Source organism: Canis lupus, chromosome 22 (assembly GCF_011100685.1).
Source record: "Canis lupus familiaris isolate Mischka breed German Shepherd chromosome 22, alternate assembly UU_Cfam_GSD_1.0, whole genome shotgun sequence".
NCBI lineage: Eukaryota > Metazoa > Chordata > Mammalia > Carnivora > Canidae > Canis > Canis lupus.
In genome coordinates, this window is record NC_049243.1 from 47,252,645 (window position 1) to 47,278,192 (window position 25,548).

The following is a 25,548-nucleotide window of genomic DNA, read 5'->3' on the forward strand; positions in this document are numbered from 1 at the left end:
GTGCTAGGGCATGCTAGGTGACTCTTCTGTGTGAAAAATGGATCCATTCCCTCACCTGACCCCCATTCAAACATAGATAACTCACTCCCTGCCAGTTACCACATCAATCAATTCCCTTTTGCGATCTGAGGCCCAGGAAGAGACGCACAAGCAGCTGTTTTCTTTCTTTTCCACTCTCATCCTCACTTCTCCTTTCCTTCCCTTTCTGTCTGCCCACCTATCTCTTGCCTTCTGGTTCCTTAAGATATGACTCTGCTTTGGTATACTTGGTACACAAATAAAACATTCTGATGGTTAAAGTAATTATATTGAATTGTTGATATGTAGGCTTATGGATTGAAAGCATCTCATCTATTTGTTCTTGATTGCACAGTTCATTAGAAATATTTTTACATGCTTCTTTGAAAGAAAGATGGAATTCAAACAGGTAATTAGCAATCTGTGAATTATGCCTCCAGTCTTTGAAGACCTTTGTGGGTACAGGTTCTGAAAATATTGCTGCAGTCAGCAATAGGACTCTTGATTACTCTAAAACTGAATTTAAAAAGGCATTGCTGGCCATGTTTGATCTCATATTTGGTACCTTTAGAAATGCCATAAAGACAAGCAGCACTGCTAGAGGAAGTGAGGAGGATTTTCTGATCCTGTCACAAAGTTCGAATCATATCATGATAATCATCCATGAATTGACAACCAAACCCTTGTGGTTAACTGCTCCACAAGAAAATAGAAATGCTTTAAAAAAAAAAACATGTATTTTTAAATGTCCATGGTATTTGGCGTCTTGTGTTTGCTAAAATCTTTTGTAAGGTAAATATGAAGGCAGGAGAACCTCACTTCATTACTCATCCTGGTCTTGAACTAAGAGGGTTGGAAGACTCAATTGTTTATTCACAGCATGTGCCTGATTCTTTTCTTCCACCCCTTCCCAAAAAACTGAGGTTGAATTGTAGGCAATGTATAAAATCTTATGAAATTTTTGTTTAAAATCACCACTTGCAAAAAAATATTCTGATTGAAACAAAGGAAATCTATAGAGAACTAGACTCTCTATGGTCCATTTTTAATCATGAATATAAGAACACACATTCCATCTTTATCTCTTTTACACATACTAGATGCGCCTGTTCCTCAAGCCATCATTATTAGAAAACAGCCTGGAGTTAACGTGTCTGAAGCGATTATTTAATTTGACAAGGGCAGTACCAATTTTTTCCCTCAAGAGTTTACATTACAAAATGTGGAAAAAGGAACTTCTTGGCTGAGTTAGCTGGCTTACCAGCAATTTTTGTTATTTTTAAGGTGTTCGTAAGTGAGGTAAAACTCACCTGAGCCCTTAGGACACTGTTAAATTTATATTTTCTCTCTGCCAATATCTGTCAGGGGAGAGTGAAATAAGCACTCTTAGTTCCTTACTTTATGCTTTTCATTGCAACTGAATTTCTCAATCTAACACACTTATGATGGTCAGGGCTGGAGAAACTGAAACCTTGAGAGTGGGTAGGTCTTCCACCTTCCTTGAGGAGGCTAAATCAGGGGGCATTGCAGATGTGTTAGAAAAATGTGCTTCAAAGTCTAGTTCAACAGGGAATACCAAAGTGTTGGAACACACAGATTGCTGCTTATCTCCAGGAGGGTGAATACATTAGAAAACATCATTACTGATGTTCAAAACATCATTGAATTCTTACTTGAAACTTGTAAACGGGCTGCCAAAGGGAGGACTGCTGATTTTGTTTAGGTTTTCTTCATTTGTATCTATCCCAAAATAGTCTTCTTGGAAGCCTATTAAAAAAAAAAAAAAAAAAAAAAAAAAACTAGTCCTTTCATTTACAAAGATTGTTCCAAGACCGTCTGTTATCAGTAATGAGCTGTCTCCAGGAAGAAAATACTGATTGTATGCTGAAGAATATCACTGCTAGTGCCAAGAAAAACCAGGCATTGTGGTTGAAGAGTAAAATGAAATTCTACCAAACACACACCGATGTTGTCCCTTTCATACGTGTCACATGCACATTTTGATCCTGGGAATTGGGTGAGGATGGCTGGGAAAAAAGGAGAGACAGTATGATGATAGAAAGTAAAGATTCTAACACTTGTTTACTTGTCAGCCTTCTATCATGCTGTTCAGGGCTCTCCACAGATTCTGGAAGGAGATCCTGCATCTCAAGAACAAAGGAGTAGGTTGAGCATAGTTCATGCTAGTAAAAGATGTCACTCATTTTCATTGTTATTATGATTACCATAATTATAATTCAGAATCTGTGGTTGCCAAAAGGAAATTAGATAATGTATAAAACATAGCAATAGATAGAATCCCCTCTAGAACATCCAATTTAGACACCTATTTCTGTGCCTTTGTTCATAACCTGAGAGAATTATGAAGATTGTCTTTGGTCTGCATTTGAAAAAGCATTATTAAAAATAACTCATGTGGTTTTTAAAAAGGCAAGAAAAATAAATTATAGCAATGGGACTAGATGCCAGGTATAGTTTAAAGTTATACACTGATTGAGCAGAACAGACCACTAATGTAATTAGTGATTTATTCTCTATTAATGCTTTCCATCCACGATCCTCAGGATACTTTAGAATATCCCAATTATATCACATACCCTTTCATTTTTTAAGGGAAACTTCATTTTATTCCTCACAAATCAAAAGTTCAGATCTGTAAGTTATTAGATAATATACTGATCTTCAAAAGATAGACCAGAAATACATTGTTGGAGCTCATTTTCATCCTATTTCAAACTTCTACTCACTTTGGGACTAGAATAAGGGTCAGGAAACTAAATGAAACCAAAATACAATGGTTTGGAAGAGGTGTGTTTGGGGCCAAGGCTCTGGGCTTAAAATCAGGGCTACCATAAAGTTTTCTTCTTTTGGTCAGTGCTCTACTCTGAGCCATTCCATGGTAGAATGGAAGAAAGGGGGGCAAAAGAGTGATGCTGGTTGGGTCCTTCAACAAACTGACTAAACTGAAAAATTAGGGCTGATATGCTTGAATTCCAAGATTTAGGTGGGTTCTAAATCTTAAATATCATAGCAAATTGACTGGATTTATGTATATTATACATAAAACAGTGTCATGGTTGCTCTAAAGCCATATCTGGGATGCCTCTTCACTGGATGCTGGTTGTTAAAACCTATGTGTCATAGCCAAATGGATTACCCTGACTTCTTTGTGTGTGTGTGTGTGTGTGTGTGTGTGCGTGCGTGTGTGTGTGTGTGTAAAAGAGAGAGAAAGAGAGAATGCACGTATTTCTATGGCTGTTTTTGTTTTTTCCTGGACATACCTCACATAGCAAAGCAAGCAAGAAAAAAAGGTAGAATTCAACCAACTCTGATATTTACTCAGTACAAACAAAAAGAGGTATTTTCTTATTCTTTTCTTATTTTTGTTTATTTCAAAGCAAAAATTATAAATATAACAGGGATAATTTTTAAAAAGAGAAAGCCATCTAGCACTCCTTCACTTTTAAGCTGGAGCAAAAATGGACTGGAACAAGAATGCAAAAGTGCATCTTGTCATCATTATTTCAAAAGAAATTTAGGGGGGAGTCTTAAAAGTGCTTTGCTGTGAGTGCTGTGAATGTGTTTTAGAGATGCTATTGGCAACTTTTGCAGAAGGAACTTTGGTGAAGAAGCTACTTGGCTGTGGTCATACTGACACTAGAAGGGTTCAGTGGAGTCTTTCGGAAACTTACATTAGCAGTAGATGTGGAAAAGGACGTGGAGAGAGAGCGGAAAGGAAGAGTGTCTGCTCTAAAACTCTGTTTTAACAAGTGCAAATTCAGTATTCAAAGTTACTATCTAGACAATTGTGAAGAAAAAGCGGTCATAGCTGAACTCAGCCTTTAATAAAATGACTAAAAGGCACTGGCCATAAAGAAGCACATCAAAACTGAAGCAGCATCTGACTTTGCAGTTACATATAACTGTCACTCAAATCAAGATTAAGAACATTCCTGGCATTCTAGAATGTTCAATTGTATACTTCCCCCAGAGGCAACAATGATTTTTTACTTCTATCACCATTGATTAATTATGCCTTATCCCTGACGTTTATAAAAATGAAATAACAATGTGTGAACTTTTTGTGTGTGTCTGGCTTCTCAACATGATGTCTTATGAGATTTATCCACATTATTTTCTGTATTGTTAACATGTTTAATTTTTAATGCTGTCTACTATTCTATTTTATGTCACAATTTATTTATCTGTTCTTCTGATGATAAACATTTGGGTTGTTTTGTTTCTGGCTATTATGAATAAGACTTCTCTGAACATTCCTATATGTGTCTTTTGATGGATATATGCACTTGTTTCTCTTAGGAATATGCCTAGGAGTGTGCTTGCTGGATAATAGGGTAATAATGGCAAACAGTTTTTCAAATTTGTTTGCACCAGTTTGGCTTCCTTGAGGAAGATATGAATGTTCTAGTTTCTCCACATTCTTGCCAGCAAGCGGTATGATCAGTCTTCTGGATTTAGCTATGCTAAGAGGAATGTTTAATTTTTAATTCATTAATGATTAACTATATTGATTTTTGCTAATTTGTCATGTGGATTTTCTCATTTGTATAGTGCCTGTATGTTGTAAACTTGTCCAATTTAAAAAGGAGGTTTGTGAGATGCCTGAGTGGCTCAGTCTGTTGAGCGTCTGACTCTTGATTTAGGCTCAGGTCATGATCTCAGGGTCCTCACACTGAACCCCCATTGGGCTCCACACTGGTCATGGAGCCTCCTTGGGATTCTTTCTCTTCCTCTCCCCCACTTAAAAAAAAAAGTAGGTTTGTCTTTTTCTTACTAGTTTGTAGGAGTTTCTGAGATATACTATACTAAGCTTTTTGTTGGATATTTATATTATAAATATCTTCTCTTCCTCTTGAATTATTTTTCATTCTCTTCCTGGTATCTTTTGGTAAATTAGTTCTTAAATTTAATGAGCTGTAATTTATCATCTTTTCTTTGATATATATTGCTTTTGCGTACTAATTAAGAAATTATTTTCTACCCTAAGATATGAAGATATTCTGTTTTCTTCTGGAAAAATTTTTTTTTCACATTTGGTTTCTTGGGCCATTTCATCTTAATTTTAAAATATGGTGTGAAATAATGGGGCAAGATTCATCTTTTTTTCTCATATAGATGCCCAATTTCTCTAGAGACATTTCTTGAAAATGAATTTTTTCCTACTAAATTTTAGTGGCATCTTTGTCATAAATCAATTGACTGTATATATGTGCATCTATTTCTGGACTGCCTATTCTGTGTACACATAGTCTTCTGCAAATTTCTTTTCCTCTTAGCATATTATGGTTATATTTTTATGATAATAAATATACAACATAATGCCCTTTTAATGAATAGACAGTATTTAATTTATAGATGCACTAAAATTTACTTAATCCCTATGGCTTATGAATTCAGTTATTAAATTTATTTTCTCTCTTATGTATACTGAATCATTATGAATCTTTATTCCATACAAATGCTGTAAGAATATCAAGACAATTAAATTTTTAATGAAGAGAAGCTCTATTACACAGTGTGAAGTGCATTAACATAGCATCAAAAGAACTGAATTCCAATCAAGATTCTGCCACTTTATTAGGTCTCAGCTATAATTTGGGCACAATAATCCCTCGTTCTCAGAATTATAACAAGAATACAGCACATTAATGGACATGGGAATACTTTGAAGCTTACAAATTGTTATAAAAACACCTTTTGTTATTAATAAATAATAAAAGCTTGACAAACATATTATTTTAGCTTATTTGACAAACATAAAGTCATTGTTCATGAGGAAATAGACCTTACCTGGGACAAGAGTCTAATTCAGAAGAGACTTCCAATCTTCAGTAACTTTAAATTGTGGTAACCTTTTAAACGTTAAGTACCTGTATTATCTCCAAAATTGGAGCCACCTTAAATCTGTAATTGTTGGGCTAATCAAATAGATGATTTAAAAGTTTCGAGAAGAACTTCCCCTGTGTTCCTTGTCATCACCTGATGAGGCATGGCAGGCAGACTTGCTTGCCTAGATTGCAAAAATCAATGAAGGTGTCTCAGACATAAATTCAAAGACCTGGGAAAATGATGAGAATAAAACAGCCCATAAATTTACTATGGTTGGAGTCAGATAATTATGCATTGCTTGGACACTAGCAATTTCAGCAATGACATTGCAGAAGGATGGTCGTCTTAGATATTTTAGAATGGTCTGCATGAGACATGATGACCTTGACATCTTCAGCCTTCCCAAAGTAGAGAGCAACAAAGATGTGTCTGTCTTTGCTCATTCAAAGATGTTGCTCCTCACACTTAGCTCCTTGGATAGTTCTCAGGCCTACATTCCTGAGCTTAAGGGAAATAGGGGTTTATTCAGAGCACTAGTCCCAGTCTTGTGATATTGTAGTTAATAGAGTGTCCTGCTTGTTGCATGTTAGCCAGTGGAAATAATAACCTAAATGACATGGAGATACTGCATTTCCTAAAAATCGAATGACTGGAATTGGATGAAATTGTATTCATAGAGAATGCAATCTATCGTTATGAGTGTTTTGAAAGCACAGACTTTGGAAGAAGAAGTGTTATTGATGAGCAAGGAGAAGATGAAATGTCCACATGAGGTTGCTTAAAAGAAGTAATGGGTCATTACTCGTAGGTGCCATGTGCAACAGAGTCATGAAATTGTTGAGGGTAAAATGTTGCATACCTGCTTTGTTGGTATATCAGTCACTGACCTGGTTCACAGTTTTGTGAACAATAAGAAAAAAGTGCATTCTCCTTTAGTTTCAGTGAAGGACTATTATGATATGAATAGTGAAATGTTTTTTAAGTTTTCCTTGTATTTTTAGAACTGATAGGGTATAGAGTGACTGAGAAACTCAAAATCATTGATCTGTGTCCTCCCAGAATAAACATTTAATCCCAAATTGTGGAGATAACCTAAAAGGAATGCTGTGCAAAATTTCCAAAGAATAGGGTGTTAAAGCTTTTTTATCTTATTATCTATTCTTATAACTGTTTGGTGAAGGTGGAGGATGTCTTCATTAGTTTTGTAATTTAAATTATTAGAGTGCTAATTAAGGAGGAAAAAGGTCACGGCTTCTTTGGTGTTTTGTGGTATCTATGTACTGTCTAGAAGAAACATAACTTAAATGCAGACACAAAGAGCTTGAGAGTAAAAGGGTTGGAAAAAGATACACCATAAAATAGTAACCATAATGGCTCTGGAGCAGTTATGTTAATATCAAATAAAGTAAACCTCAATATAATAAATATCATTAGAAACAAAGAGAGACATTTCTTAATGTTAAAAGGGTCAACGTATTAGAAAGATATAATCATTATAAATGGTAAACACACCTAATAACAGAGATCTGCAATACTTAAAGCAAAAAATAACAGATTAGAAAGCAGAAATACACAATTAAAAATGGTTGGAGATTTCAGTATTTCACTCCAATGATTAATATAACATAACAGAAAATCAGCAAAGATATGAAAGACTGAACAACATTATCAACCAGTGTTACTTAACTGATATTGTAGCACATTTCACTCAAGAACTATAGAGCACACATTTTTGGAATGGAATATTCTATAAGATAGACTATATGCTGGGCCATGCAATAATTCTCAGTATGATTTTTTAAAGATTGAAATCATGCAAAATGTATCTTATGACCACAAAACAATTATATTAGATATCAAAAAAGAAGGAAATCTGTGCCAAATACTTCGGTAATTATCTACTTCTAAATAATCCATGGGTCAAAAAAGAAAACAAAAAGGGAATAAAAAATTATTTTGAGTTGAATGAAGACTAACACAAAAGAGATAGAAACTACAGAATACAATTAAAGCAATGCTTAGAGGGCAGTTTATAACTCTAGATGCTTATAACTGCAAAGAAAGTTTCTAATCCCAATAATCTAAGTTCCATCTTAAAAAAAATAGAAAAAGAAAAACAAACTAAATCACGAATAAGCAGAAGGAAGGAAGTAATAAATATTAAAGTAAAAAATTGTGTGTTTGCAATTTACTGAAATGGACTCAAGAAGAAATAGAAAGTCAGAAAAGATAAAAACAAGTAAAGAAATTAAATTAGTAATTTTAAATCTTCACACAAAATAAGTCCTGCCTCTCATGTCCTCAATTGTGCATTCTGTCAAATTCTTAAAGTGATAGCAATTTTTTATAAGCTTATGAAACAGTTGAAAAAGGAACACTTCTCATCTCATTTTGTTTCAGGCCAGAATTACCCTGATCCCAAAGCCAGACAGAAACATCGCAAGGAAAGAAAACTATAGGTGAATATCCCTCAAAAATATAGATATACAACTCCTTAACAAAATATTAGTGAAAAAAATTCTGTGGCATATCAAAAGGATTCTCTACCATGAGCGTGTGAAATTTACCTTAGGAGTGCAAACTTGGTTTTACAGCTAAAAAGCAACTAATTGAATAACCATATTAATAGAATAAAGAACAGAAACAACATGGCTATCTCAATGACCACAGAAAACACATTTTGTATATACATTTCTGGTAGGGATATACAATGGTACATCTACTTTGGAAAACATTTTGTGAGTTTCCTAAAAGTTTGAATATAACCTTACTATACTGCCTAGTTCCAAGTTCCATTTCTAGGAATCTACACAAGAGAAAGAAGTAAAAAAAAAATATGTGCACACGAAGGATTGTTATGTTCACAGCAGCATCATTCATAATAGTCCCAAACTGGAAGCAATCCAAATGCCTATGAATTTCAAAATGTGGTGTATCCATATAATTAAATGCTATTCAGCAATAAAAAAAGAACAAAATACTGATACATACTACGGCACAAATGAACCACAAAAACATTATCCTAAGTGAAAGAAGCCACACAAAAAACACAAATTTCTATTTTTTTTATTCCATTTATATGAGATGTCCAGAAAAGGCAAATTGACTGAGACACATAGCAGATCAATGGTTGCCTGGGTTTGGAGGGTGAAGCAGGATTTAGTGCAAACAGGCTCAAGGGAAATTTTTAGAGCGATGGAAATGGTCTAAGACTGACTTGTGATGGCTGCCAACTCTGTAAATTTATAAAAATCATTTAATTACACATATGCAATGGGTGCGTTTTATGGCATGTGAATTATACCTTTAAAATGTGGTATAAAAAGTCTTAGTATTCTCATCCTTTTAAAAAATGATATACACAACATTGTGCATGTGTCTAATAAATGAGATAATTTGTAGAAACAACTCTGTACAGTGTTCGACAGAGTAACAGTGAGTCAATATTTGTTATCATCGTCCTTGTTCTCCTCATCCTCTTCCTCCTCTTTCTCCTTATCTTTATATGGAATCTAAACATCTGTCTTCAAGACTGTAGTTGCTGAATTAGGCAGCGGAAAATACTACCCAAGCCAGTGTAGATTGGTAACATTCACAATCCGTGGTCTCTAACTTTGGCTGAATGCTTAATGCCTCCTGACAGTTCTGTATCTCTCAGAAGCTTCTGTTGTCAAAGCTCTTCAAAACTCCATCTCCCTCCTTTCACTCACACATGAATGTCACCTCCTACTTCATAGAGAATAACACATCTATGAAGGGATCCTTTGAAAATACTTCTGCATGTCCAGTGATCTTTCCATCTTCTTTCTCCCAGGGTGAAAATTGTCCCTCCTCCTCCTTTTCTGGACCAATTCTTGCTTATACCCTGGATGAAGTCCTCTGACTTCCTCAGGGATCCTATCAGCATTCTGCCAGTAATAAACAAAATACAAAATATTTGCCAATCTGAAGCTCCTTTTCATTCTTTGTTTATACACATTCCTTCACTGATGTATCCAACAAATTTTTATTGGATGCCTACATTGTGCCAAATCCCTTCTCAAGGATCGGAGACATGATGATCAGCAAAAGAAAAATGGCCCTTGCTCTCGTGGAGCTTATGCAGTTTAGTAGAGAAACGGTAGTTAAAAATAGTTAGAAGACTGGGCAGCCTGGGTGGCTCAGTGGTTTAGCGCCGCCTTCAGTCCAGGGTGTGATCCTGGAGACCCGGGATTGAGTCCCACGTCAGGCTCCCTGCATGGAGCCTGCTTCTCCCTCTGCCTGTGTCTCTGCCTCTCTCTCTCATGAATAAATAAATAAAGTCTTTAAAAAAATAGAAGACTAATTAACTATCTTTAATAATTAATAAGTACAACAAAGGAAAAATAATGGAATACTAAGAGAACATATAGTGGAAACTCCAGAGATAGATCACTGAAAGTTACATTTAAAATGATTTGTGAAGTATGAATAGGATTTAACAGACAATTAGAGATGTAGGACAGGGGAGTGGGGAAAGGAATTCCCCGTAGAGGGACCAACATGTACAAATGCCTTGAAGCCAAATATAGGAGAATTGCTTGGGTTTGGGACTAGACAGTCATAGTTTGAGTCCCAGCTCTGCCACTGACATTGTGTCATGATGTGGTCATGAGCAGTGGAGTGAGAGTCCATCTGAAGATCTAGAACACAGTATAGTCTTACTATCCTGCATGAATAACTTTATACTTTACATATATTATCTCGCTTTGTCCTCACAGTAACTCTAGGTATTATTACCTTCACTTTGAAATGTGGGATCAGAGATTCATAGGCCTTGATTTGCTCAAGGACGCTGGCTAGTGTTAATACAGACTTTACTAAGTCTTTTGGAGTAAGTTATGTTACACTGATTTTGGCATCCAGTAAGAGCTCGATATGATTTCTTTACCTATTTCTTTCTTTTGCCCTTTCCTTTGATATCACGTGGCCATCATCAATTCATTGAAACACAGTACATTCATGCTGATTTTTTCCCAGTATTCCTTTCCTTCCAATATTTTTGTTAGATTAAGATTTTGCTACAATTAAACAGAGATAGTAATTTTTAACTGACTGAAGGTATTTTCATTTTCTCTTTACCATTGCTGCTCTTTAATATCACAGCTAGAAGGTCACAACAACATTTTTGAGCTTCGGCTTCTCTATTTCTGACACAAGGGATTTGGTCGAGAGAGTAAGTAAAGTCATTTCCATCTCTAATAGGCTGTGAATGTATCTTTTTGGACTTGCCGCATAACTTAAATCGCAAAATTTTACTTCTTCATCAAATAGTAGTTATATTTTATGCCTTCACAAGAATAAGTAGATGAAAGTCATTTATGTAAGTATTTCATCTTGTTTCAAGATATATAATTTGTAGATAGGATGGTGCATCTAGTTAGGTGACTTTTTTATATGGAATAAATTTATGAGCCAAAACATTTGAAGTTTACACTGTAAGACATTTAAAGTGTCTTAAAGGATAATATCAATATATTTTAATTATATAATGTCATCCGTGATGAATTACACCAGTATATTCACCAATTTTTTTGTTACGTAGGATGTCATTTAATCATGGAATCAAAAACATCTTTCTCATGCTAAGATAGATAGTCTTTTAAGCCAAGATAAATACTAGATTTCCACTTGTATTTGTTTTATTTATGATACTCACAAGATAGTATGACTATGGATTGTGCATAGAGTAATTTATATTTTGCTAATGCCAAAGTCTATAAACAGTATTGAATATGAAGTAAAAGCACATTTGTAAGGCCGTATTTAAACTCAGAAATAGATAACCAAAAGTAGTCACCACTTCAGGTAGATTTTTCTATTCTCTTAATATTTAACTTTAACTTGTAACAAAATCTTCTGAAAGGGTCAGTATCCAATTAAACTCTTGTACTAAATGTTGAATACAGAAGCAGTTGCTTCCTTACAGAAAATATGCCTTCTGGAAACTTCTAAAATGCATGTCATCTTTTGAGTATAAAAAAGCACATTTGTTATCCTAGTTCAGAGATAATTGCTTGCCATTAGGTTGGTTGGGACGTAAATTTTACTCATTTCTGTCAGCTAGTGTGTCAACTTCCTAAACTCCATCTCCATCTGCCCCTCCAGTGACAGGCCGAATATCATTCTGCCTTCCGCCAAAATGATAATGACTCGTAAATGTAAATTTCATTGAAATCACACGTGTGGAAACATTTATTAACTTTTCTTTCTTTCTTTTTTTTTTTTTTAAGAATAGAGAAATCAGATGTGTTGATTTTGGCTTAGCAACATTATATTAAAAATTCCTTACAAACTAATTTGCTTTCCTTGTTACAATGGTGTAAACATATTATTGATCCCTCCCCCCTTTTTTTTTGCAAGAACTATACATGCATTTGGCTGTCAGGGCTTTAGATACAATAGTGTCATAGAAGAGGTACTTTCTGTGCCTTCGTCTAGGCTGGGGGAGAGAGGTAGTGAGACTAGCCACCTGCACGTACCCTTATGCCAGGATTCTTGTCTCAAAGCCCAGAAGCCACATTTAACACCACAGACAGTGACTCTAGGAAAATGCCTTTTTTTTTTTTTTTTATGATAGTCACAGAGAGAGAGAGAGAGGCAGAGACACAGGCAGAGGGAGAAGCAGGCTCCATGCACCGGGAGCCCGATGTGGGATTCGATCCCGGGTCTCCAGGATCGTGCCCTGGGCCAAAGGCAGGCGCCAAACCGCTGCGCCACCCAGGGATCCCGGAAAATGCCTTTAATAAAAATGGCTTTTATTTTCAAAGTGCCGATTGCTTTTGTTTTTTTCCTCTAACTTTCACCAAGTCCTTACTACTTGCCATGCTCTGTTTTAAGATATTTATGCATATTAACTCCTTTTTATCCTCTTAAGAACCCCATGAGATAGATACTGTTATGATGCCCATTTTGCAGATGAGAAAACCAAGGCACAGAGAGGTCTCACACACACTCACACATAGAGGTGAGAGGTGAAGACAGGATTTGAACCCAGACAGTCTGGTTGGGTGGAAACTACCTTTTTATAGATGACATTTTTTGGTTGTTTGTTTGTTTGTTTGTTTCTTTTTACCTTTTAGCATATTGTCTTACTCAGTCCTGAGAAAAACCTAATCAAAGAGGGAGTAAACTGATGCTCAGAAAGTTTAGACAATGTCCTTGATTGTGTACAACTAATTCAATTAAGAGCAAAGCATGCCTGGCTGCTACTAAGGCACATGCTCAGAATGCATTCTGACATCCTCAGAAGCGCCGCCCACTGGCCCATTCTGTGCAGGACATTGAGCAGGAGGCAAGATGGGAAAACCTCTCAACGATACTGTGCCTGTATTCTATCCTATGCCTGCCACAGTCCTGTCTAAGGGCTGTACAACTGGCAGATGCACACTCAGTGCTGTGGCCCACCAGTTCTGGGGAAAAAGGAAGACAGAAGAGGGAAGTGAGCACACAAGTATAACTGGCCCACCTCCCCACACTTTTTTTTTTTTTTCATTATTAGGTTCATTTGGTAATATGTACATTCAACCTGTTCATCCAGCCTTTGAAAAAGAGAAAAGAAAAGAAAAAAGGAAAGAAAGGAGAAAAAAAGACAATGTAATTTTCTTATAAAGATGTGAGATCCTGGTGCATTAGTCTTACATTTACCCTTGAGGATAAGAATTCTTGCTGATAAGAAGTGAGCTATAAAATATGGATACCATGTCTCAAGTATTTAAGGATAAAGCGATAAACATGCAGATGGGGCCATTAATGAACATTAATTGCTTTAAATTAGGTTTTATTGTGCAGTGGGTAAATTGGAAAGTACACATTTGCATTGGTAATAGAAAATTAATTTAAATGCTTCAGGAAGCAAAATATCACCTGATGTGCTAAAACCTGTTATTTGTGGTAGACGTAAAAGAAAACTTGAAGGGCACTATGTATTAAAATAAATAAAATAAAATAAAATAAAATAAAATAAAATAAAATAAAATAAAATAAAACTATAATAAGCTATGTTGGAGGCACACACATATGTGAACACTGCCTTAGGTGTAAACCCTGGACAGCTACTGAGTTTGCCTAAGCCAAAAAAGGTCCCAGATGGTGGCTGGTTTAATGTTACATGTTTACTGCACTGTGTTGCTAAAGTGTGGTGGTAATGTAATGGTGCACTGTAAATCTAGGAGTTATATGGGCCCTCAGGAGGTCATTGGATCCTCTCTTCTTCCTCCAGGGAGGCTATGTCTTGAAATCTTTCAGAACAGATTGTTACCAACCCACATCTTGTAAGTGCTCAGAGAGACAATGTGGCTTCCCTTCCTCAGTGGCCCATTTCTAGCCAGGACCCACCTGGGTAAGGAAGTCCTCTCTCATGCACCTCCTGGTCTTTCCAGCAATGGTTTCTATCTCAGTTTTCTTATTTTATTTCTGAAGAGCTGGATATAAGTTTGGTGGTTCTTCGACTCTCCTATACTTGGATATACTTTTCTTCTCTTTACCAGTTAATTTTTTTTGATACTCATATGATATTCATATCATTGTTTTGCACTGAATCCTGCTGTGAAAGGCACAGTATTTAAAAATGTTAAAATTTCTCTAACAACTTCTCATCCTAAGGCAAAAGTAGCAGGAAATTGTCACCAGAGTTAACACTGACTTCACCAGGAGCATTGCTGTTCCTTGAGACAGGGAAGCAGAGAGAAGTGGGTGTGGGAGACGAAGCAAGGAACTGAGGATTAAGTATCAGAGAGTACACTGATGTGGAGTTGAGGGGACAAAATGAGGCTAGAGATTTACAGGTGAGAGCTATCAGTTCATAGATTATTTTCAAAGTGGTGGGATTGAATGAGCTAACTGAAGGAGTGAATGAAGAAAGCAAAGTTACATATATAAAGAAGCAAGCCTGGGGCACCTTGGCATTTTGAGGTATGAAAAGAGAGGGATGAACCAGTGAAGAAGACTCAGAAGAAGTGAGGCCAAAGATGAATAGAAAAATTAGGAGAATGTGGTGTCCTGGAAACCAAATAAAGAAATGCTTTAAGAGGATGGGAGTGGCTAGCCGTGTTTGATGCTGCTGGGAGGTCAAGTGACAGAAGGTCCTTGTTGACCTTGGCAAAGTCATTTTTAGTGGTATAATAGGGACAAAGTCTGTTTGAGGTAGATTCAAGAGACAATGGCAGATGAAAAGCAGAGCTAGGTGAATACAGACATCCTTTTCAGGAAGTTTAATAGAAAGGAAAATAGAGAACAGGATGACAGCAGAGGGAAATGTGAGATCTAGAGTAAGTGTTTTTAAGGTATGAGATTTACCAGCAAGAATGTATATTAGTGGGAATGATTCAGTGAAAGAGAGAAATGATGATGCCAGAGAGAAAGGAAATGCCTGGGAGGGGATGGTATCCAGTGCACACAAGTGAAGTATTGATCCTAGATCTATCCAAGTTAGCTCATCTATACTTACCAGATGGAAGCTAGATATATGAATAAATATGGAGGAGGTTTAGATATTTATCTCATTAAATAGTATATTGAACTGTTCTTTAGAGATATATATTTTTTAAATTGTATTATTCATGAGAGACACACAGAAAGAGAGAGAGGCAGAGACACAGGCAGTGGGAGAAGCAGGGTCCGTGCAGGGAGCCCGACATGGGACTAAATCCCGGGTCTCCAGGATCACACCCTGGGCGGCAGGCTGTGCTAAACTGCTGCGCCACCAGGGCTGCCTCTTTATAGATATTTGAATCAGATTTGTTTCAGGTAATCAAATATTTTCTTAGTTCTGTGAATAATCCATTGGCCCTTGGAAGAGGGCCCATTGTGCCAAATGGATAATGAGCAGCTAATCAAAAAAGAATGTGTTGTGGTGTTTGTGCAGCCAAAGATCTTATAAGTGCATTTTGCCAGGCATAGCTGCCCTCCCGGGGGCTACCACTCCTTGGCCATACCTTCCTATACCTGGGATTAACCCCCCTCCCCAATGAAACAAGAATGGGCTATGAACTTTAAGAGGGTTTTACTGAACACTTAAGGAAAATGAAGGCAATTTTAAGCTTCACATAAAACAAAATATAGCACAAGAAAGGAAACATAATTCCTTTTTGGGTTGTCTGTGAACAATACATAGTGACAATAAAGTAAATATTGACTAACTGGCAGGGTGGGAAGTGTGTGTAAGGCTACAAGAGAGTAAAATCTTTACATTCCACACTATGGAGCCAATACATATTTACATTGGAAAACTAAATAGAAGTATAAACATGGTATTTAGAAATGTGAGTATAAATGACAAGGAAAAATATTTGAAAGTGGCTACCTTGGAAGAGCAAATATCACAGATGGGGCTAGAAGGGCAGGTGCTGATTTCACCGTAAGTTATGTAATACTCTAGCTGTTTAAACTATTATTTTGTTTTTATTTTAATTTTATTTATTTATGAGAGAGAGAGAGAGAGAGAAAATGCCTGAGTCTGGGGAGGTGGAGAAGCAGACTCCCCACTGACTGGGGAGCTGGAAGCAGGGCTCTATCCCAGGACCCAAGATCATGGCCTAAGCCCAAGGCAGACGCTTAACGGACTGAGCCACCCTGGCTCCCCTATTATTTTGTTTTTTGATAAAAATATTTTCAGACTGTATAAATTATAACAACACTTCAGGCTGAATTGTGCCTGTCCCAAAATTTGTATGTTGAGGTTCTGAACCACATTACTTCAGAATATGACCCTATTTGGGAATCCGTTCTTTAAAGAGTAATTAAAATGAAGTCATTAGAGTGCACTCCAATCCTAGAAGATGGGTATATTTAGAAGAGGAAATTTGGATATAGACAGAAGAAAGGCTATGTGAAGACCCAGGGAGAAAACATCATCTACAGGCCAAAGAGAGAGGCCCCAACAGAAGCTTGCATCTCTGACTCAGACTTTCAGCTTCCAGAACTCTGACAAAAGTTGATGGTACTTTGTTATGGTGGCTCTAGGAAACTAATACACCGGGAACTCCTTTATGGCAGTTCTCCTATTGAGGACATGGATCCAGGACCCATCCTTGGGATTAAGTATCGATCCGATCCAGTTGAAGGGAATTGCCACTGTCAATCATCTGGGGGACAGGGTAACTTCTGGTGCGGGAAATGAGCAGTCTTGAAATAATGTAAGGCCAGCATCTTCCTCTGCCTCTGCTTCGTCCTCACATTACCTTTTCTGTGTGTGTTAATTTTCCCTCTGCCTCTCTTTTATAAGGGCACTGATGGTTGCATTTAGCGCCCTCTGGGATAATCCAGAATAATCTCACTCCAAAAGCCTGAATTTAAAAACATTTGCAAGAACCCTTTTTCCAAATTTATGGTTCTCCAAATTAGGAACTGATATCTTTGGGCAACCATTGTTCAACCATCTGGAGGAGGGAGCTAGTATTTTATAGCTCAAAGCAAATAGAATCTTCCTTTCTAAAATTTCAAAATAATGTGTTTTGTTAATCATATGCTTTGTAGGCACTCTGTGGGCAATTTAATATAGAACTCATGTCCTTTATTTCAGGGATATTTTCTTTATTGATTCTTTGAACATTTTCTCCTATGTCCTCCTGATCTATATCAAGAGTTCCTGCCTATCATTTTTGCAACCTCCTGGTTCTTCCTGATGAATTCCCCAATCACTTAGGTTTTCTCTTATGTTTTCTGGCCCTTGAACTTTTTGCTCCAGTTCCTGGGAGCTTTAAACTTAGATTTTGCATTTCTGATATTAAATTTTTAACATCTAATAATAGTGGCCTTTACTTTTATAGCATCCAATTCTTGTTTCATATCCACAATATTTTCTCATCTCTGAGGATCTTTTAATTTCTTTTTTAACTTTCCGTATCTTCTCTTTTTCTTCCCAGGGCTTTAAGAAATGAGTTTGTCTGTTTTTCCGTCTCTCACTTATGTGGGAAGGTTTCTTCAGTGTCTGGATGTTTGCTCAAACTTAGTGGTAAGGCATTGAACACTTAAAAGGTGATCCAAGAGTGAGTCCGCCCTTTTGATGGGTTACCTTGACCTCTGAGTGTCCATTTCTGTAACTTTTTTTTCCCCTTTAGATGGCCCTTGCTCTTAGAGAGAAATCCTCCAACTTTTTTCTAGGGCGTGTGGGCCAAGCTGCTAGTATTGTGGTTACTGAGTGGGGAAAGGGGCCAGCTTTTCACCATTCACAAGAGGACTTTCATTTAGTCCTCCGTGGCCCTCAAATGGACGTGATATTCCTGAGTTCATATGCTCTGATTCATTCTTAGCAGAGAGTCAACATTCCTTCTTTCATCTGGGAAAAAGCCTTGGAAACACATGGCACCTCTGACTTGTGTGCCTTCTTCCATTCCACACCTACGTTCTTGCCCACTTCTTGGCTTGGATCCCCCCTCTTCCCTCTCCCCCCCACCAGACCTGCAGTGCTGTTCTCCTCTCAGAACTTGTGTTGCTGTCTCCTACTTGCTACTGCTTCCTTTTCCGTTCCCCAAAGTAATGTCCTTGCGGATTTATGCCCTTTCTAGTCCTTTACTGTTTTTCAAAAATCTTTTCAAGAATCATGTTTCAGGAGTGAACAGAGATACATGCCTGGATTCGACTTACCATGTTAAAGCTTAATCTGAAATAACAGTAAATTTAGCATCCAAAATAATCCATTCTAGCTTTAGTTCTGCCTTGCCTTGCCTTCATCCAGAGTAACATGAAGAGAAATTCAGGCTTGCATGCCTTATCTTTGAGAAGCTAGTACTTGGGCAAGGATGCAAAAAAACAAACAAAACCCAACATACACACCCCTAGTATAAACTGTAATTTTAAGTGTAAATTTGATTTTGTAAATTAGATATCCCTAAATCTGAAGCTAAATCTAGATTTGAGAAAATGTATTTTCTTTTGAGAGGGAATCCTTCTTCACTCTCTTCTAAATATATATAAAATCTCCCTATTATATACTAAATATTATATATTCAATTTCCAATTCTAAAGGGTATATTTTCTATCTCATTCTAAAGAAAGAGCATTTTAGGTATTTCATTGAGTGCAGGGCTTCCTCAAGAATAAAATGGTAAAATGGGCAGGAGTTTTCTCATATTTGCAAAATGAGAGGTCCCACTTTTTTAGAAGAGAAAAAAAAATTTTTTCCAATTCCAAAAAACAGTTTTTCTTTTTTTTTAAAATAAATTTATTTTTTATTGGTGTTCAATTTACCAACATACAGAATAACACCCAGTGCTCATCCCGTCAAGGCCCCCCAAGGGCCCGTCACCCATTCACCCCCACCCCCCGCCCTTTTCCCCTTCCACCACCCCTAGTTCATTTCTCAGAGTTAGGAGTCTTTATGTTCTGTCTCCCTTTCTGATATTTCCCACACATTTCTTCTCCCTTCCCTTATATTCCCTTTCACTATCATTTATATTCCCCAAATGAATGAGAACATATAATGTTTGTCCTTCTCCGAGTGACTTACTTCACTCAGCATAATACCCTCCAGTTCCATCCACGTCGAAGCAAATGGTGGGTATTTGTCATTTCTAATGGCTGAGGAATATTCCATTGTATACATAAACCACATCTTCTTTATCCATTCATCTTTCGATGGACACCGAGGCTCCTTCCACAGTTTGGCTATTGTGGTCATTGCTGCTATAAACATCGGGGTGCAGGTGTCCTGGCGAAAAACAGTTTTTCTAATTTCAAAAACGATGGAAGATCAAATCTCTCCTGGACATCTAGTTATATAAAAGTGTTTTAAGAAAGTATCACTTATCATCAGGGAAATGCAAATCAAAACCACAATGATATATCATCTCATGCCTGTCAGAATGGTTGTCATCAAAAAGACAAGAAGTAAGTATTGGCGAGAAAAGGGAGCCCTTGTGTGGTGTTGGTGGAAGTGTAAATTGGTGAAGCCATTATGGACAAATAGTATGGCGGCTCCTCAAAAAATCAAAAGTAGAACTATCATATGATCCAGCAACCCCACTTCTGTGTATATGTCCAAAGGAAATGAAAACAGGATTTCAAAGAGACATTAGCACTCCCATGTTCATTGCAGTATTATTACTAGGCAAGATGTGGAAACAACCTAAATGTTTGCTAGTGGTTGAATGGATAGAGTTGTGGTATATATACAATAGAATTTTATTCAGTATGGGAAAAAGGAAATCCAATTGTTTGCAACAACACGGATGGACTTTGAGAGCATTGTACTAAGTGAAATAAGCCAGGCAGAGAAAGATAAACATTGCATGGTATCAGTTATATATATAGAAATTTTTTTAAAAAATGTCAAACTCATGAAAACAGAATAGAAGCATGGTGGCCAGAGACCGGGGGATGGAAGAAGTAAAGAGAGGTTGGTAAAGGGGTACAAACTTTCAGCTTTAACATAAATAGGATCTGAGGATCTAATATATATCATGGTATCTAGAGTTAACATCATTGTATTATGTAATTAAAAATTGGTAAGAGAATAGAACTTAAATATTCTGGAAGGAAGGAAGGAAGGTAGATTAGAAGAAAGAAAGAGAAGAAAGAAAGAAAGAAAGAAAGAAAGAAAGAAAGAAAGAAAGAAAGAAAGAAAGAAAGAAAGAAAAGAGAAAGAAAGAAAGAAAGAAAGAAGAGAAAGAAAGAATAAAGAAAGAAAGAAAGAAAGCAAGAGAAGAAGAAAGAGAGAAGAGAGAGAAGAAGAAGAAAGAGAGAAACGAAAAGAAAGAACAGAGAAAGACCTCCCCCCCCCTCCCTCCCTCCCTCCCCACTCAGCTCCCTCCCGCCCCCATCTCCTCTGCTCCCCCTCACGCAGACACCTCCCTCCTCTCTCCTCCTCCCCTCCACTCCCTCCCTCCCTCCCTCCCTCCCTCCATCCCTCCCCCTCCGCCCTCCCCGCTTCCTATCATTCCCTCCCTCCCCCCTCCCTCCCTCCCTCCCTCCCTCCCTCCCTCCCTGCCTCCCTCCCCTCCGCTCAGACCGACCACGACCGAAAACATTAGTGTATTCCTGAGATATAATGCTAATTGTAAGATTGGAATCAGATTTGGAAATATGTCTGAAGCAGTTTGAAGGACTAACCTCCCTGTCCAGTTACTACATGGTCTTTCCCTGTACTGTCACCTTTTTCTGTATGTGTCTGTACCTTCTTTAGATTTTCACTATTAATGCACTGTACCCACCAGTTCAAGTGCTGAGATGAGCCAGCCTGGTTGAGTAGCTTGCCCAGTTGCACATAGAGCTGTGCTCTCTGCCATCATATAGGGTCAGTCAGCCTTCTAGATGAGTTACCCTAGTGTCACTTGCTAATCCCTGGTGCAGTCAGAGCCACCTGTGCAACACAAGGAACCCAGTACTGCTTCTTGGCCCAGAGCTCTGTATTACTCTGCTCAGGCTGTTGTAACAAAGTACCATGGACTGGCAACAAGCAGAGCTGCTTGAACCAGAAGCCAACTCTCAGGGTGTAAGTCATAACTGACACACCCAGTGCAATGTTCAACCCCATTACAGTTCCATTAAGCGAATGTATTTTTACTGAATTGAATGCAGTTGAATTGTCCAAGATCTGAATGCCTCATATCAATTATAGGTAGTACCAGGCTCGATAAATTTCCCTGACAAATTACTTTATGATTCCCATTCCACCCCAGGAGACAAAGGCAACTGTTGTTTTTTTAAAGTCCCCATTCCCAGGTTGTAGTTGTCTCCCTTAAAGTTTTTGAGGTCTCAGTCATAATTTTCTAAATTATTTATGATTTTGTTCTTCAGAAAAGACCAAGAAAAGTTGACAAGTCTTGTGAAGTCAAGATAAATGACACCTTGTACTCTCTTTCATCTGTAAGATCCATTACTCTGTCAAAGGAGTAATTTAGATGGCTGTGATTTGTTCCTCAAAAAGTTATTTTGATTTTTCCAGCACCCTCTCCTTAGGTCTGGTGATCAGCAGGTTCTATTAGTTAAAAACATCTCCGAGTAAACTAGAAACAGGACAAGAGGCAAGGTCGTAGTCAGTAAAGCAAAGTTAGCTTTATGTTTTGCCTTTTGTCAAATATTGCATCACGATACCTGCAGCCAATCTCTGAGGTAGAGCACACATGGGTCACCTCTGTGGGTGGTTGGGGAGGTTTTCAAATTAAAAGAAAAAGTTGTTTGCCACATCCCTGGCTCTTAGATTATAGTAAATGGAAGTAAAACACAAGAATAGCTATGTTGTTGTCTTTGGAGAATCAAGAGTTTTTGGATTAAAGTGAGTTGCTTGAATTGGTTTGCGTTTTGGTAGGATATTCTTTTCTCAACCAATAAAAATGAAATAAAATGTAAGATAAGAACCATTTAAAAAGGAGGTAAATGAGTCAGATTTCTGTTGATTACATTTTGGTTGGCTTTGTGTACACCCCATAGCATATGAGGTATCTAGATGGATCAGAAACCTCTCCATTAAACAGGATGTGAATACTGGTTCTTTCTATAATTGTCGTAAGTGTTTCTTGGCATTTTAAATTTCAGTAAGGCGTCTGTGTGTGTGTGTGTGTATACAGTTGACTCTTGAGCAATATGAGTGTTAAGGGAGCCAACACTCCATACAATCAAAATTTGCATATAACTTTTGACTCCCCCAAAACAACTACTAATGACCTGCTACTGACTGGAAAGCCTTACCAACAGTGCAAACAGTTGATTATCATATGTTTTGTATGTTTTATATGCCGTATTCTTAAAGTAAGCTGGAGAAAATGATTAAGAAGATCATAAGGAAGAGAAAACACATTTATAGCACTGCACTATATTTATTGAAAAAAATATCCAGGGGCGCCTGGGTGGCTTAGTTAGTTAAGCATCCGACTCTTGATCTCAACTCAGATCTTGGTCCCAGGGTCATGAGTTCAAGCTCCACATTGGGCTCCATGCTAGATATGGAGCATACTTAAAAAAAAAAAAAATCCACATATAAGTGGACCCATAGAGTTCAAATCTGTGTTGTCCAAGGGCCAACTCTATATATACATGCATGTATTACATATGTATGCATGCATTTATTTACATATGTATGTACGTATGTGTGTATGTATATACATCATACATTTTTTGTTGTTTAAGAAAAATTAAAGTGAAAGAGAAGGTTACATGTCATTTTCATTCCTTTGCTATATTTCTTTTTTAAAGAGATTTATTTTCAGGATATTATTAGCGGCTCCGTGCCCATATCACTTTGCACTCAATTTTCTTATATATCTTATGACATTGTGTTGTAAATATTTGATTACATCTTTTTTCTCTCCTTGAGAACTTGAGTCATGCTAGATTCACATAAATCTCATTTCAAATTTAAGTGAATATTGTACTTGGACAAAATGTTTATTTATTTATTGTTTCATACTGAGTTCTTTAATGTAGAGAAATATTTTTAGGACTTGGGCCTATAATATTTGGTAATATTCTTACTGTCATACATTATTGTAGTATTCTGACTAATAAAAACCAGGTAAAAGTGAGACTGGCTACCTGATCTCAAAAGCACTATGAAGAAGTGACAGTGACATAGAGTTGCTTTGATTTGGATTCCAATTCATCTCATTAACTATACACCTATTAACTACCACACTATGCACTTCATTATTTATTTGTTTTTATTAACAATTCAACTATTTGTACAGTCCACACAGAATTTGGGAGAGGGCACAAAGAAAGCAGAATTTCAAACAGGTGCTCTTGTTACCCATAGAACGATTTATTAAAATGTCAACCCTGGACTCACCCTGAGTGTGCAGATGATAGGGAAGTTGCATCAATTTCCTCGAATGGTCATAGAACAAAGAGGTCACTCCTGTGGGAACCAGAGGAGGCAGTGGCTTGGCTCTGCTTTCTTAATTACCACACCCTTGCCCTCTGGCTGGCCTCAGCAAAGTTCTTCTGTGCTTATTATTTCCTTTCTACATGGGGATATACTCTGCAAATACCAACCTGTTTCCTTGGATAGAGCCAGGACTTACCTTTGGGTCCTGAACATCTTAATAATATCTGCAGGTTGCTGGCATTCTGGCCTCTTAATATGACCATCAAAAGTTGACTAATGACTGAACTAGTTAATTAATTAGTTAATGATGAGAAACATGAGCATCACTTTGAAAAGCTCTGAACAGGCATGGTGAAAGCCCACTGTAGCATCCCTGCTTGCCTCACCCCAGAAGTCTGGGCCAGAGACTGCTCCCTACCCTGCACACCAGCAACTACCCAGCTACTTAATGTGAGAGGATTGCACAGACAGATTCACACCTGCGTATTTGGATGTCTTTATTTAGGAGTTTTATCCTCCCTACTCCATTCCTTCCATCACCCACACCCACTTCGGTGTTCAAACGCCAGCCCACCTGAGCAATTGTTACAAGGCAGGTCCAAAGACACTTTACTCTTAGCACTTGTTGCTGCTTCCCAGTCTTTGTTGGATGCTTTCTTTTTGTTTCCCTGTGAAGACTCACTTGAAACGCTGCTGTTCCTTAGCTTTCTGCCCCCACAGACACCTTCTTTTAGGGAGGTCACCCACTGGTTACTGTGGCAACCATGCTGAACCAATGGCAGATTGTTCTCTGCCATTTCTTTCTTTGAGGTAGACATCACACATTCATTCATCAAACATTTAAGGCTCTGGTATGGGCTAAGATACAATAATGGGATCAAAAGTTCCAAGAAAACAGGTCCTGGCCTTGAGAACATTAGAATCTGTCGGGATAATTTGGGCATAATAAGAAACAATGTGCCCAAAACCCCAAAGGCTCTATTCCAAACCAAAAAAAAAAAAAAGAGAGAGAGAGAGAGAGAGAGAGAGAGAGATATTGGTAGAAGCATGGAGAAGGAGTGCAAGAGGAGAGAAGGGATACAGCTCTGGATGTAAGGGTAGAGCCTCTGAGCCCATCCAGCACAATGCTCCAGGACAGGCTTGTCCCCTGGAGATGCCAGAGTTTATGGATGGGAGATTTGCTAGGAAAGACCCTGTACCCATCCTTTGCATCTCTTTCTGGGGTACAATTGACCCAAGCAGGCTACCACACAGTCCTTGGTGCCCCGATGACTTCACAATGGAATTGATGAATCTTGTCACCTCATCATTGCACAGGTTAGCAACCTCTTCGTTTAATCCAAAGTATATTGTATTGCGTTAGAACCCTTGCAGAATAAATAAATGTAACTGGGTACTCCTCCCATACATTTGTAAGCTATATGAGATGGCAGGACTCTGCTGAGAGGTTAGGGAGAATGAGTTCAGATTAAATGTTCTTAGAATGCAGGCTGGAGAGGGGGCCCATAAGGGACCCCTACCCAGGGATGAACTAAGATGCTTTAGTGTACTCCAGTCTGGGGACACAGGGGAGAGGACACTTCTACTACATAAGTCCAGTGAAATGTGTTTCAACAGAAGTATAGACTATGTGCTAGCACAGCTGAGGAAGGTTTTAGCACCACCATATTCCTACGAGGTTAGGCCATAGCTCTTGGTCATGTCTGCATGGCCAATTTGTGAACACTGTTACACTAGGGGTTAACCCACCATCTTGGTGCAACTGTCCCATTCTTCAAACCTGGGCATAATTTTCTACCCACTATAAGGATACTTAAACTTCCAGTAGACTTTATACTTCAGAAAAGTCATTTCTAGAATCCCAGGCATGATGAGAAATAATAGAGAAGAATTGGGAGCAC

At 37.6% G+C, this 25,548-nt stretch overlaps 1 protein-coding gene and 1 pseudogene across 3 annotated transcripts in view; both read left to right on the forward strand.

Moving 5' to 3' along the window:
- Positions 1–6,885, forward strand: part of LOC100686970 — a 78,379-nt pseudogene extending 71,494 nt beyond the window's left edge.
- HS6ST3 (heparan sulfate 6-O-sulfotransferase 3) overlaps positions 1–25,548 on the forward strand; it is a 631,934-nt gene that overhangs the window by 460,522 nt on the left and 145,864 nt on the right. The window lies entirely within an intron of this gene.